The sequence below is a fragment of the Gopherus evgoodei genome, chromosome 7 (assembly GCF_007399415.2).
Source record: "Gopherus evgoodei ecotype Sinaloan lineage chromosome 7, rGopEvg1_v1.p, whole genome shotgun sequence".
NCBI lineage: Eukaryota > Metazoa > Chordata > Testudines > Testudinidae > Gopherus > Gopherus evgoodei.
In genome coordinates this window covers 97053807-97068077 of record NC_044328.1, presented here as the reverse complement: position 1 = coordinate 97068077, position 14271 = coordinate 97053807, and the positions used below count along the sequence as shown (strand labels likewise).

General features: G+C 49.0%; 1 long non-coding RNA gene across 3 annotated transcripts; it reads left to right on the top strand.

The window, feature by feature from the left end:
- The first annotated feature begins 84 nt into the window (after nt 1–84).
- Nucleotides 85–8331, top strand: LOC115654243. Of its 3 annotated transcripts, none has more exons than XR_004001141.1 (4): nt 85–446; nt 1022–1062; nt 4819–4897; nt 8293–8331. It is a non-coding gene; the product is annotated as an uncharacterized LOC115654243 (long non-coding RNA). The 3 variants fall into 3 exon arrangements; XR_004001142.1 differs by having other exon boundaries at nt 4816–4897; XR_004001143.1 differs by lacking the exon at nt 8293–8331 and adding an exon at nt 4992–5183.
- The last annotated feature ends 5940 nt before the right edge of the window (nt 8332–14271 follow it).

The following is a 14271-nucleotide window of genomic DNA, read 5'->3' as shown; positions in this document are numbered from 1 at the left end:
CAACACCACAGCGCAAGCGCGCCCACCGCACAGACAGCCCACCGCGCAAGCGCGGGCAGCCAGTCCCATCAAAGCGCAAGCGCAGCCGCCAAGCGTCGCTACGGCTGCTCACTGCGCAAGCGCGGGCTCGAGGCCGCCCACGCTGTCGCGCAAGCGCAGCGTCCAACGAGCCCCTCGGCTCACCAATATGCAGGCGGGGCTCCCCAACGGCCGCCGAAATCCGGCATGGCGCACGCGCGTTCTCCCCACAACCCACGCAACTGCACAGGCGCACATCGCCTGGGCCCGAAAAGGCGCTCGCGCCCCCCCACTCGTTGACGCTGTGCGCAGACTCCAATTGTTTTCCCTCAGCCGCCGTAAAAACCGCATGCAGCGTCTTCGATCTGACCATCTAGCTGCGCACGCGCAGCCTCCCCCTCAGTCTGTGTAGCACTCGCGCTGCCTACGTACGTAGCGATCGCTTTTGCGGGTGTTTGAGCCCTCTGGAGCCCAGCCGTATGGGGAGGCTGCTGAATTTGTTGTTTGGCTAGCTCTCTCCAATCCCGAAGAGCCGAGGTCTCTAAGCTGCCTAGCAACTGCAAGGCTTGCTTTTGATTGGGTGGTCGCCGATCAGCTCTCAAATGCCTCGCACTCTGTTTCAGCCGATACAGTCGCCATTTTGTGTCTTAGTGCCTGAGTCTGAAAGGAAAGAGCTGGGAGAAATGACCCCGCCTCCCCCTAGGATAGCAACTCCTCTGACCCCAGCGTATTGGGGGCAATTACCTCACCCCAGTGTAACCGTCCCCCATGTAAATGTATACACGCACACAGGCTATCTGGGCCCCAAATAATGGTTTATACTTAGATTGCAAGCTCTTTGTGGCAGACTGCTCTATTCTGTGTTGGTATAGCACCTATGACAATGGGGGCCTGGTCCATGATTGCGGGGCCTAGCTGCTATGATAATACAAAATAAATAATGATCATGAAATGTACAAAGCAAACGTTTTTCAGTGTACAAATTTCCCCTTTCTATACTTAGGTGTTGATTGTAACAACAGCAACAAAACATCAATGTGATAGGTAAGTTGATAGTGTCACTTTGCAGAAGGAAAAACATTTTCTAACCCAATGTTGCAACTCATGCAATAGTTGGTGTTCTTTACGCCTCTGCTCCAGGAGTCCTGAGAATCTCTGCTTTAATTTAAAAACGAGTAAATTTCTAGCCCAATTTAGGTTTAAACAGAGACTGGGAATGGCTGAGCCATTACACACATTGAATCTATTTCCCCATGTTAAGTATCCTCACACCTTCTTGTCATTATCACTACAAACGTTTTTTTTCTCCTGCTGATAATTGCTCATCTTAATCAATTAACCTCTCAGAGTTGGTAGGACAACTCCCACCTTTTCATGTTCTCTGTATGTGTATGTATATCTCCTTACTATATGTTCCAGTCTATGCATCCGATGAAGTGGGCTGTAGCCCATGAAAGCTTATGCTCAAATACATTTGTTAGTCTCTAGGGTGCCACAAGTACTCCTTTTCTAGTCCATATGGCTGCAGAGAAAAACTGGAGAACATGACCTCCAAATGCTCAAAAAACAGAAAGCCAATAAAAAGACCCCATCATTTTTTTTTTTTTAAATCTCCTGGTTTTGGGTGACCTACCTCATGATATTTGAGTGCTTGAGGTTGGTGATGCTGCCAGTCTATGTGCTGGAATATTGAGAAATAAGGTTACACGGAAAAAATGTTCTTGTTTTTAGTACTGTATGAAGGAAGAAATTGAGACATGAGAATACTGATGGGATTAACGGGTTAATTCAGGCCTGTGTTTAACTTTACACTTGAGGAGTAGACCCATTAACATTGATTGAATAAGCAGCAAAGAGTCCTGCGGCACCTTATAGACTAACAGACGTATTGGATCGTGAGCTTTCATGGGTCAATACTCAATTCATTGGATGCTGCATTTACAGATCTAGACTAACACAGCTACACCTCTGATAATTGACTGAATAGTTTCTATGTTTGCAAGATCAGGGCCTTAATATTTTGGCATCAGAAACACACGTATTTGATTTACCTCTACCAGTTGAGTAGGGATTTGGAATTCCAAGCTCACCCCCCAACCCAGTTTCAAAAATAATTTGAAACTAACACTTTAATAAATTGTTTGCAGTGTCCTTGTAGCTGTGAGAATCCCAGGATATTAGAGAAACAAGGTGAGGTAACATCCTTTACTTGGACCAACTTCTGTTGGTGAAAGAGATAAGCTTTTGAGCTCTTCTTCAGTCTGGGAAAAGTATTCAGGTCAGGTCTACGGAACAGAACTATAGTCGTATAACTGTCACTCGGGCGTGAAAAATCCACAACCCCGAGCAATGTACTTACACTGACCTAACTCCCCGTGTAGATAGCGCAATGATAGGAGCATCTTCGTTAAAGCAAAAAGAACAGAAGTACTTGTGGCACCTTAGAGACTAACAAATTTATTTATTAAAGCACTACAGTGGCACAGCTGCACCACTGTAGTGCTGTGCGTGAAGACAAACTCCCCGAGTGTCACAGCTAAATACAAAGTGGAACAGATTGTGTAGCATAAGGAGTTAACTTGGTGTAAAAGACCACTCAAGGTGAAGTGAGCACTTAGCATCTCTGCAGTCACAGAACAAAGGAGGATTAGTGGGTTATAGACTGTTGTAATGAGCCATAAATCCAATGTCTTTATTTAAAGTCTGTGATTTTTACTGTCTATCAAAGTTATGAGTGTGAGCTACCAGGCTTGTCTTTTGAAGATGTTGTACAGGTTTCCTTTGAGGGTGAGGACGGAGAGATCATATATGGAGTGATTGTTTTGGGAAAAGTGTTCACTGACATATAATGTGGTGTTTTTGTCTTTACCATTTTTCTGTGTGAGTTAATCTGAGAGCATAGCGATTGTCTCATTTCACCCACATAGTTGTTATTGGGGCATTTAGTGCACTGGATGAGGTACACTACATGTTATGACCAGCAGGTGTAGGACCCACAGATCTTGAAAGGTGTGTTGTGGGGGTTATTGATCATTGTAGCAGGGGAGATATGTTTTCAGGTTGTTATGGCAGGGTCTGATGGCGCTTTGAGTTGGTGGGTCCTGGTCCCTGGGGAGCTTATTTCTCAGATTGAGCCTAGTGAGGTTGGGGGCTTGTCTGAAGGCCTGAAGAGAGGTTTCAGGAAAGATATCATTCAGGATGTGGTCCTCATTGAGTATTGATTGTAATTATTTAATGATCCCCAGTAGAGTTTCAGTGCAGGATGGTACATGATAACTAGTTTATGTGCTCGGAGGGGTGTTTTTCTTGTCCTTATTGAAGCAAGTTCTCTTGGGGTATTTGGGTGGCCCATTCCATTAAGCAATCTACTTCTCTGGTGGAATGTCCTTGTCTGGAGAAGATGGTTTTAAGTGTGTTAAGGTGTGCATCCCAGACTTTCTCTTCAGAGCATACTCTGTAGTATGTGAGCGCCTGGCTGAAGAGAACAGAATTCTTGGTGTGTTTGGTGTGGTTACTGAAACTGTGAAGGTAGCTGAGGTGATCTGTGGGTTTCTTGTATAAAAGTTGTCTTTAAGGTTTCATTGCTTAAGCTGATCATGGAGTCCAGGAAGTTGATGCTGGTGTGGGCATGTTCTACAGCAGTGGTTCTCAAAGCCAATTCGCTGCTTGTTCAGGGAAAGCCCTTGGTGGGCCGGGCTGGTTTGTTTACCTGCCGTGTCCGCGGGTTCAGCCGATTGTGGCTCTCACTGGCCATGGTTCGTCACTCCAGGCAAATGGGGGCTGCGGGAAGGGTGGCCAGCACATCCCTCGGCCCGTGATTGGCCTAATCTGCGGATGTGGCAGGTAAACAAACTGGCCCAGCCTGCCAGGGGCTTTCCCTGAACAAGCAGTGGACTGGCTTTGAGAACCACTGTTCTAGAGAGAGTTTGGTAGATGATGGTGGAAATCTATGAGGGAGCTTAGGTCGTCTGTCCAGAGGCTGAAAATATTATTAATGTATACCATTGGCTTTGTATTTCATTTATCCAAAAATTTTTCCTCAAGGTGTCCCATGAAGAAGTACCCATGGCTGTTTCTATGGTTTGGACAAAGTGTTTGTTGCTGAACGTAAAGTTGTTATGGGTGAGGATGAAATGGATGAGTTTGGTGATGTGTTTGGGGTGGATATCTGAGTGTCGTCCATTATCTTGTAGATATTTGAGGTGGGCAGTGATGCTGTCATTGTGAGGGTTGTCGATGTACAAAGAGATAACATCTGTAGTGGCAAGAATAGTGTTCTGAGGAAGGTGGTTAATGTTGTGGAGTTTCTGGAAGAAGTCATTTGTGTCTGGAGGAAACTGGCCCTTTGTATGGGGAGTGGTTTGAGGATGGTTTCTGTGAGTCCTAATATTCCTTTAGTAAGAATGCTATGGCCAGATATGATGGGTCTGCTTGGGTTCCCTTTTTTGTGTATCTTGTGAAGCATGTAGAAGGTCCCTGGGGTAGGTTTGTGGGAGATGAGGTTGTAGAGCTTCTTTTGAAGTTGTTTGGGGAAGGGTTTGATTATATCCTTACATTCCTGGGTGAATGATAGTGTGGGGAGTTGAGTTCTTTATAGTAGGTGGTGTTGGAGAGTTGTCAGTTGGCCTCACTAACATAGTCATCATGGTTGAGGACCACTGTGGTGCCCACATTGTCTGCTGCTTTGATCGCTACCTGGTGACTGGATTTCAGGGACTATATAGTCAGTGTTTTTCCTAAAGCAATCAATGTAATGACCAAGCATGTGATTTCGATTTCTCTTTCATTAATTCAAAGCAGTAAAGGACCACGAGGACCCCAGTCATGCCAAAGGATCCTTGAAGGCAATGAAGAGTGCTCTACACAGGTGCCTTCACAGGTTTGTGGCCTAGGAAAGGAACAACTTGCATTTCTTTGGCAGCCCAGCTTCCAGAGGAGAAAGCGCTTGAGATGAAAATTCTCCTGTTTTGTAGGGCAGCAGGGAGTTCACTGGACCAAGCATGGATCTTTGTGCTGTAACACTAATGCTTTGTTAGTTGCTAAGGTACTGCAGAGCTGAGTGTGGTGTAAGCGCTTAGTGCTTGTCTACATGGGGACACGCAGGAAAGTAATCTGATAAATTAAAGCACATTATTAAACCCCTGTGTTGACACTCTTATTCAGAATTGAAGAGGCCTTAATTCCCATACAAAACAGACTGAACTCAATGCGAGATGCTTCTGGTCCCAAGGAGAGTTTGTTTTTTTCTCAGAACAGTCTGCTTCTTGCAGTACCGGCAGCTATTGTTTGGCTCACACCTTACAAAGGGTGATGCATAGCCTTATGAATAGTGGAGGACTTCTCCCAAACAGTTACAGCAATTTATCCTGCCAAGCTTTTAGCATCCTTCTGCTGATGCAAAGACATTCTTGGATGTAAACCATAGCTCTGTCGGGGAGAAAGAAGGGTGAGGTGAATCTACAGCTTCTGACCTTGTGAGAATGTTTTTTCTGATGCAAACTATATTTGAAGGTGGCAAAGTCAAAACTGATAAAAACACACAACACATCATTAGTTTGTGGGGTTAACTGACACAGAAAGTCACAGAGGCCATGAATTTAGCAAGATCCAAAAAAGGATTGGATACTTGTATGGATAACAAGAGTTCCAATTAAAGACAACAACAAAAAATCTGGCAGTGATATTAAACCTCCTGGTTATGTGTTTAAGCCAATCTAGAACTATTAGAGACCAGGAGACCTAGTGTTGGGAGACAGATTATCCCACATCTGCTACTGCAGGATTCTTGCATCTTCCTCTAAAGCACATGATACAGGCCACTGTCATGGATACTGCACTAAATGGGCCTCAGTTCTGATCCAGTCTGGGAGTTCCTGTGTTTAGAGACTATATTGTGCTATTGTTACTACTGCACATTACTCATTCATGGAATTGGTGATTAATCTCTTTGAACTAAGAAATGATTTAGGGACCTGCAGCTATGTACAAAACTTGGGGGGTGGGGATTGTGTTTGACATCTGTCACTGCAATCTATGTGCTAATTGCCTTTCTATTATTTAAGCGACCCTACCATAATAATAGTGACATGCAATGCAATAGTGCCAATGCAGTAAGTAGGGTGACCAGACGGCAAATGTGAAAAATTGGGACGGGGCTGGGGGGTAATAGGAGCCTATATAAGAAAAAGACCCAAAAATTGGGACTGTCCCTACTAAATCGGGACATCTGGTCACCCTAGCAGTAGTATGGCAAAACAAAACAAAGGGATCCAAAAGTCTGAACATTTAAAAAGAGATACGCTTTCCTGCAATATGAAGTTGTCCACTTGCTGGGTGAAAGCCTCATCCCATTGAGGATTTCCTCTTTGGCATTTGATTTATGGCATTCAGTAGTAACATATTACTTCATTTAACAAGGAGAACTGGAATAGAAAATTCTATTTTAGTGCAACACAGATGAGTTCATGTCATGGCAGATCCTTCACTTTTGGAATGTTCTGATTGTTGAGTTCTGATTATGATCTTGTCTGAGGTAGCACCTGGAGCCCTAGCTGCTATACAGACTTATTATTTAGATTGCAAGCTCTTTGGGGTAGGGACTGTCTCTTTGTTCTGTGTTTGCACAGTGTCTAGTACAATAGGATCCTGGTCCACAGAAGCCCTGAGAGTGGTGACGGGGAGATTGGGGGAGCCTGGTATGGGAGAAGGTGAACACAGAGTCCCTGACATGGAGGGAAAGGTTGGAATAGGAGGAAAAGGGGCACACTGAGAACCCCGTACATGAGAGGGAAAAATGGGGGACCCTGCTATGGGAGGAGGAGCGAATGGAGAGCATGCAGAACCCTTGGCGGGGGAAAAATGGATGAGATGCACAGGATTCTTGCAATTGACGGATATATTAAGGTGTCACAAAGGGAGCTTGTGGGGGAATGGAGGGGTGCAAGAAGCCCCTGGTGTGTGCAATGAGCTTGGCCTACGCAACTACGAATGGGGTGACCCCCGGTACTTAATAGGGTAACATAGAGACTGTCCCTACCCCATGGAGGTTACAATCTGAATGAACCCTTGGCTGCTGAACTGTAACATTGAATTAATAACATTAGTCCAGTGTTTCTCAAACTTCATTGCACTACGACCCCCTTCTGACAACAAAACTACTACATGCCTCTGTGCCCTGTGTTACTCTAGAATCAGGGCCGGCATTAGTGGGTGGCAAGCAGGGCGATTTCCTAGGACTGCTTGAAGCTAGGTTGCTCGAGCTTCAGCTTCAGCCCCAGGCAGCAGGGCTTGAGCTTTCTGCCCTGAGCCCTAGCAAGTCTAATGCCGGCCCTGGTGACCCCAATTAAAACAAACTCATGACCCATTTTGGGGTTGTGACCCACAGTTTGAGAACTGCTGCACTAGTCTTTTCAGGAAGCTTGTAAATTCCTCAAACACACTGTTTGGGCTTCCCCACCTCCCAGCATATGTAGCAATGGCCACACTGGGTCTGTTTAGTTCACCTTGCTCTCTCCACCAGACCTCAGTAGCTTTAGAGAAAGATGTAAAAATCCCACGGATGACTGTGCACTAAAAAGCAAAAGAGTGATTTCTTTCCAGTCCCTGTCACTTTGATCTGGTCTATACTTAAAACTTATATTGGGCAGAGGTATGTCTGTCAGGATGTGAACAGCCCCCAGCCAAGCTGACACAGCTATGCTGACAATACCGCTAGTATAGGTGCAGCTGTGTTGAGAACAGAGGGATTCTGCTGCCATAGCTAACATCATTGGGGGTGAGGGTCCTACTACACCAATGGAAAAACTGCTTCTGTCAGCGTAGGCTGCGTCCGCACTGGCATAGCTATCCCAACATAGGCTCTGTAGTGTTGACTAGCCTTCATGTCTGCTCTCTGTCCTGAAATAAGAGACTTTGGGCATGGCTACACTTGCGTGTTAGAGCGCATTAAAGCATCCCGTGCGCTCTAACTCATGACGTGTCGACACTGGCAAGGCACGTAGAGCACTCTGACTCCACAGCTAGAGCGCTTCTGGTAATCCACCTCAGTGAGTGGAATAACGTTTGATGCACCCCTGCTGAAGAGCCGCAGCGCCAGTGTGGATACCCTGGTCTGTTGATGAGCTCTGATCAGCCTCCAGAAGTGTCCCACAATGCCTGTTCTAGCCACTCTGTTAATCACTTTGAACTCTACTGCCCTGCCCTCAGGTGACCAACCATTAGACCCTCTCTTTAAATTCTCTGGGAATTTTGAAAATCCCCTTTCTGTTTGCACAGACAGGTGTGGAGTGCTCTCAGCGAATCTTTCCAGGTGACCATGCCTCCATGTGCCAGCGATCCCCAGTATGGAGCAATGGCGAGGTGCTGGACCTCATCAGTATTTGGGGGAAAGAAGCTGTCCAGTCCCACCTGTGCTCCAGCTCTAGGAATTACGATACCTTCAGGCAGATATTGAGGGACATGATGGAAACGCACTGCAGTGCAGGGTTAAAGTGAAGGAGCTTCGGAATGCCTACCGCAAAGCCTGCAAGGCAAACAACTGCTCCTCCAGTGCTGCCCCCGCAACCTGCCGTTTCTACAAAGAGCAGGACACAGTACTGGGGGCTACCCCACATCCACTCCAAGTACCACCATAGACACTTCAGAGCCCAGTTCAACAAGGGAAGAGGAGGAGGAGGAAAGCAGCAGTGAGGGTGCTAAGGAGGAGGAAGACACCTAGGGACGCCGGCATCCCTAGATGCATGCAGCCAGGAGCTGTTCTCAAGCCAGGAGGAAGATAGCCAGTCATGGCGGCCGGTGCTTGGAGAAGGACAAGCTCCAGAGGAGGTGCCCACTAAGTGTCTTTTATTTTGGGAAGAAGTTATTCGGTGTGGGCTCTTGGAGCAAGGAGGGTTAGGACTGTGTGCATGCCTAGGTGCGGAATAGGGCACTGATATGCTCTCTCACATCGCAGTAATCGGCCTCAGGGATCTCCTCAAAGGTCTCATCCAGAACTTGGGCAATGTGCCTGCACAGGTTACTCGGGAGAGCCACTGTGGTCCTTGTCCCAGTCAGGCTAACATGCCTGCACCACTGTGCTGTTAGGGGTGGGGGGACCATTGCTATACACAGGCAAGCTGCATATGGGCAGGGCAGAAGCTGCATTGTAGTAGAAGACCCTCCCTTGCTTCCCAGGTCACCCTCAGCAGCAAGATATCTTCCAGGACAAACTCCTGTGGAAAATGTGGGGACAGTGTTCAGTATAGGGGCCTCCTGCAGCTGTTGGCTCTCCCTAAGGCACAGAAACTCAAGAGGACAGTCCGGCCATGAAACAATCAATCCCCCTTGACCCTGTGCTTACTCACCATTTTGGGGTGCTCATGGGTTATGTCTGCTTGCTTTGTGATGGGCAAATGATGCTATTGTGTAGACTGTGCTTGCCCTTAAGTACAGGGGAATCATTGCTTTGTCTGGTGTGAACAATGCTGCCTCTGTTAAGTGTTGCATTTTGCCTTTACAGATGCAACCTTGAGATCTCAGCTGTCCATGTTATCACTGGCCGAAAGACACCAAAGAATTAGGAAGAGGCCATGTAGAAGCAAAGAAGACCTGCTGCAAGAAGTAATGCAGTAGTTCCTTAACCAGCAGCTGCTCCAGGCACCAGCGCTCCAAGCATGCGCCTGGGGCGGCAAGCCGTGGGGGGCACCTGGCTGGTCCCAGCGAGGGCGGCAGTCAGGCAGCCTTCGGTGGCTTGCCTTCGGAAGGTCCGCCAGTCCCACGGATTCGATGGCAATTCGGCAGCAGATATGCCGAATCCGTGGGATCAGGGACCTCCTGCAGGCAAGCCGCTGAAGGTAGCCTGCCTGCCGTGCGTGGGGTGGCAAAAAAGCTAGAGCTGCCCCTGTCCTTAACGAGAATCTAAAAGCACAGGAGTGGAGGGAGAGTGAAAGGAGGATCCATCAGTAGAATGAGTAGCACCAGCACAAAAGTGCAGAGCTCCAGTAGCAAAGCATCGTGGAGCGCCAAGCGGACTCAATCCAGGTGCTCGTAGCCATACAGGTGGAGCACTACCGCCCCCACCCCCTGCTCCTCCCCTGCTGTCCTTACTCTTTCCCTTGTGCCTCCATGTCACCTCCAACCCACTTTCCCCAACATCCAGGTTCTTATTGCCACCAGCTGCCTCTAACACCTGTAGCTTCACCACCCAGCCCTGAAAACTATGACCCTTACCCACTGCACTCATCCCCCATCACCACGGATTATAGCCATCCTGAAGTGTAACACTCACTGCACAGCAGTCCAGACAGGAAGGCTAAGTATGATAACAGGACATATACAAATCTGTGATTGTACCATTCCCCACCCCACTTTCTTGCCCTTTCTGTTTCCCAAGCAATAATGCTTTTCAATAAATGAATTTTCTTTTCAATAAATGGATTGTTTGGCTTTGAAAATATTCTTTATTATTGCATAAAGTAAAAGATACCTTAGCCCAGGAAAGCAACAGGCATTGCAAGTCAGCGTAGCAAACACAGATTCCTACTAACATTGGAACCATTGCACTTCACTCCCATGCTGGGCACCAAACATTACATCAGATTGCTCCCTCAAGGCATCCCTAATCCTTGCAGCCCTGTGCTGGGGGGGCCCTCTAATAGCCCTGCTCTCTGGCTGTTCAAATTCAGCATGCAGGTGTGGAATCTCCGAGATCCAAGCCTGAGTGAATCTTTCACCCTTCCCTTCACAAATGTGATGGAGGGTACAGTACGCGGATATAACCGCGGGGATGCTGTCATTAGCCAGGTCCAGCTTCTCATACAGACAGTGCCAGCAGCCTTTAAATGGCCAAAAGCACACTCCACAGTCATTCTGCACCGGCTCAACCTGTTGTTGAACCGCTCCTTACTGCTGTCAAGGCTCCTTGTGTAGGGTTTCATGAACCATGGCGATAAAGGGTAAGTGGGGTCTCCTAGGATCACAGTGGGCATTTCAACTTCCCCTACAATGATCTTCTGGTCTGGGAAAAAAGTCCTATCTTGCAGCATCCTGAACAGGCCAGTGTTCTGAAAGATGCATCTTTCCAGGCCAGCCTGCGTTAATGTCATTGAAACGTCCATGGTGATCCACAAGTGCCTGGAGAACCATAGAAAAATACCCCTTCTGATTAACATACTCGGAGGCTAGGTGGGCTGGTGCCAGAATTGGAATATGCAACCATCTATCGACTCTCCACAGTTAGGGAAACCCATTTGTGCAAAGCCAGCAACAATGTTATGCACGTTACCTAGAGTCACAGTTCTTCTGAGCAGGATGCGATTAATGGCCCTGCAAACTTGCATCAACATGATTCCAACAGTCGACTTTCTCACTCCAAACTGGTTAGCGCCCAACCGGTAGCTGTCTGGAGTTGCCAGCTTCCAGACTGTAATAGTCACCCACTTCTCCACCGTGCGGGCAGCTTTCCATCTTGTGTCCTTGTGCCTGAGGATAAGGGCGAGCTCCTCACACAGTTCCATGAAAGTGACTTTTCTCATCCAAAAGTTCTGCAGCCACTGCTCATCATCCCAGACTTGCAGGACGATGTGATCCCACCACTCAGTGCTTGTTTCCCAAGCCCAAAAGTGGCATTCCACGGTGGTAAGCATGTCCGTGAATGGCAAAGCAATCATGTGTCGTACACGTTACTCGAGTCTATATCATTGTTGGAGTCCTCACAGTCAGTTTGGATCTTAAGGAGTAACTTGACTGCCAAACGTGACGTGCTGGCGAGACTAGTCAGCATATTCCTCAGCAGTTCAGGCTCCACTGCCGCAGACCGAAAGTGAAGACAGAGAGTGCAGTACAAACAGGGGCCGCCTCCAGGTTTTTTGCCACTGCTGAAGCAAAAAAAAAAGAATGAATTGCAGGTCCTTAAAGAGTGCCACCCGAAGCACATGCTTGGAATGCTGGTGCCTAAAGCTGGCACTGAGTACAAAAAAAGTTGAAAGATCGTGCCAAATGTGGATGGAAGCACGGGGATTGCTGGGATGCGAACCAAAGCATCATGGGGCGTTGGGACAGGACCCAGAATGCCCCACCCTCTTTCCACAAGCAGGGCCGGCTTTAACAAGTGGGGGGTGATTTGTGCAGCTTGTACTCACCGGGCGGCACGCCGAGTCTTCGGTGGCACTTTGGATTGCCATGCTCCGGCCGGGGGAAGTGGGGTTGCAGGACTTGCCGTGTTCTGGCCCGGGGATCAGGGCCACAGGACTTGCCGTGCTCCGGCCGGGGGAACAGGGCCGTGGGACTTGCCGTGGTCTGGCCGGGGGATTGGGGCCGTGGGACTTGCCTCACTCCAGCCGGGATCGCGGGGCTGCGTGGATTGCCGCACTCCAGCAGGGGGATTGGGGCCACGGAAATCACCGCGCTCCGGCTGGCGTTGCGGGGCCACGGGACTCGCCATGCTCCGGCTGGAGTCGTGGGGCCACGGAACTCCCCGCACTCCGGCCGGGATAGTGGGGCTGTAGGGGTTGCTGCACTCTGGCCAGCGGATCGGGGCCACAGGACTCACCACGCTCTGGACTGTGGTCGCAGGACTCGCCGTGCTCTGGCCGGGGATTGGGGCCACGGGACTTGTGGCGCTCCGGCCGGGATCGCGGGGCCGCGTTGATTGCCACGCTCTGGCCAGGGCTGCGGGACTCATCGTGCTCTAGCCGGGGGATTGGGGCGGTGGGACTCACCGCGCTCCGGCTGGGGTTGCGGGGCCATGGGACTCGCTGTGCTCCGGCTGGGGTCGTGGGGCCGCGGGACTCCTTGCACTCTGGCCGGGATAGCGGGGCCATAGGGGTTGCTGCACTCTGGCCGGGGGATCGGGGCCATGGGACTCACCGTGCTCTGGCTGGGGTCGCGGGACTCGCCGTGCTCTGGCTGGGGGATCAGGGCCACGGGACTCACCGGGCTCCATCCAGGATAGCGGAGCTGTGGGGCTTGCCACGCTCCAGCTGGGGTAGCGGGGCTACGGGGGTTGCCAACCGCCAGCCGGGGGATCAGGACCGCAGGATTCGCCGCGCTTCAGCTGGGGTCACGGGGCTGCGGGACTTGCCGCGCTCTGGCCTGGATCGCGGGGCCTCAGGGTTGCCATGCTCCGGCAGGGGTAGCGGGGCCACGGGGCTTGCAGCCCTTTTAGGCGTGGGGCCTGATTCAGGGGGAATGGGGGAATCGGCCTAAAGCCGGCCCTGCCACAAGCCACAGCACCAGAATGGGAAGAAGTGCTCTGTGGGATAGCTGCCCATGATGCACTGCTCCCAATGCTGCTGCAAGTGCCGCAAATGTGACCATGCTTGCAGCTGTCAGTGTGGACGGACTGCAGCGCTTTCCCTACTGCATTCTCCGAAGACTGGTTTAACTCACAGCACTCTACATCTGCAAGTGTAGCCAGGCCCTTTATCTCCTTTTTGGATGTTGATCCTAATAAAACCACCTATGCTCTTATTAATACAAGTATATCTTTCTTACGATAATACTTAGCACTTTTCATCAGTAGTCCTCAAAGCACATTTCAAAGGAGGTCAGCATCACTATCCCCATTTTACAGCTACAGGAACTGAGGCACAGAGAAGGAAAGTGGCTTACCCAAGGTAACCCACACCGGCCAGTGGAACAGCCAGGAATAAAACCCAGGTTGCTCAAGAGCCAGGCCAGTGTTCTATCCACTAGGCCACATCACTAATATAATGTAGCATGGAGTTCCTTAGGTTAACTATACATTGCATTTTAAAAAATTTCCCTTTGTATACCTTATAAATGTGTTGCCTTTTAATTTCATAAGGCAACTTCCTGTCTTTGGATCACACACAAAGGTTAAAGAATCTTATCTGTCCCATTAATTACTGTCTATACCTCTAGCCGTTCACTTTGGGCTTGTCTTCACTCTTTAGTGAAGATGCTAGTACGCTAATGGGAGAAGTGGGCATAGTTATTCCACTTCCCTGAGAGGCAGTAGCTATGTCGAAGGGGGAAGCTTTCCTATTGACCTAGTGCTGTCTACACCAGGGGGTAGGATGGTGTGGATTTTTCACATAGCCCTGAGCGACATAATTATGCTGATATAGGTCTGTAGTGTAGACCTGGCCTTCTTATTCATCTCCTCTCTAAATGCCCCTACAGAAATTTCTCCACATCCCTAATAATTACTGTTTCATTTTCATTCTTTAGACATTTTCCGTTTCTGCTCTCTTCAGGGATGAGGATGATCAGAAATGAGCACACTATTCCAGAGAAGTTCCTGCCATTCATCAT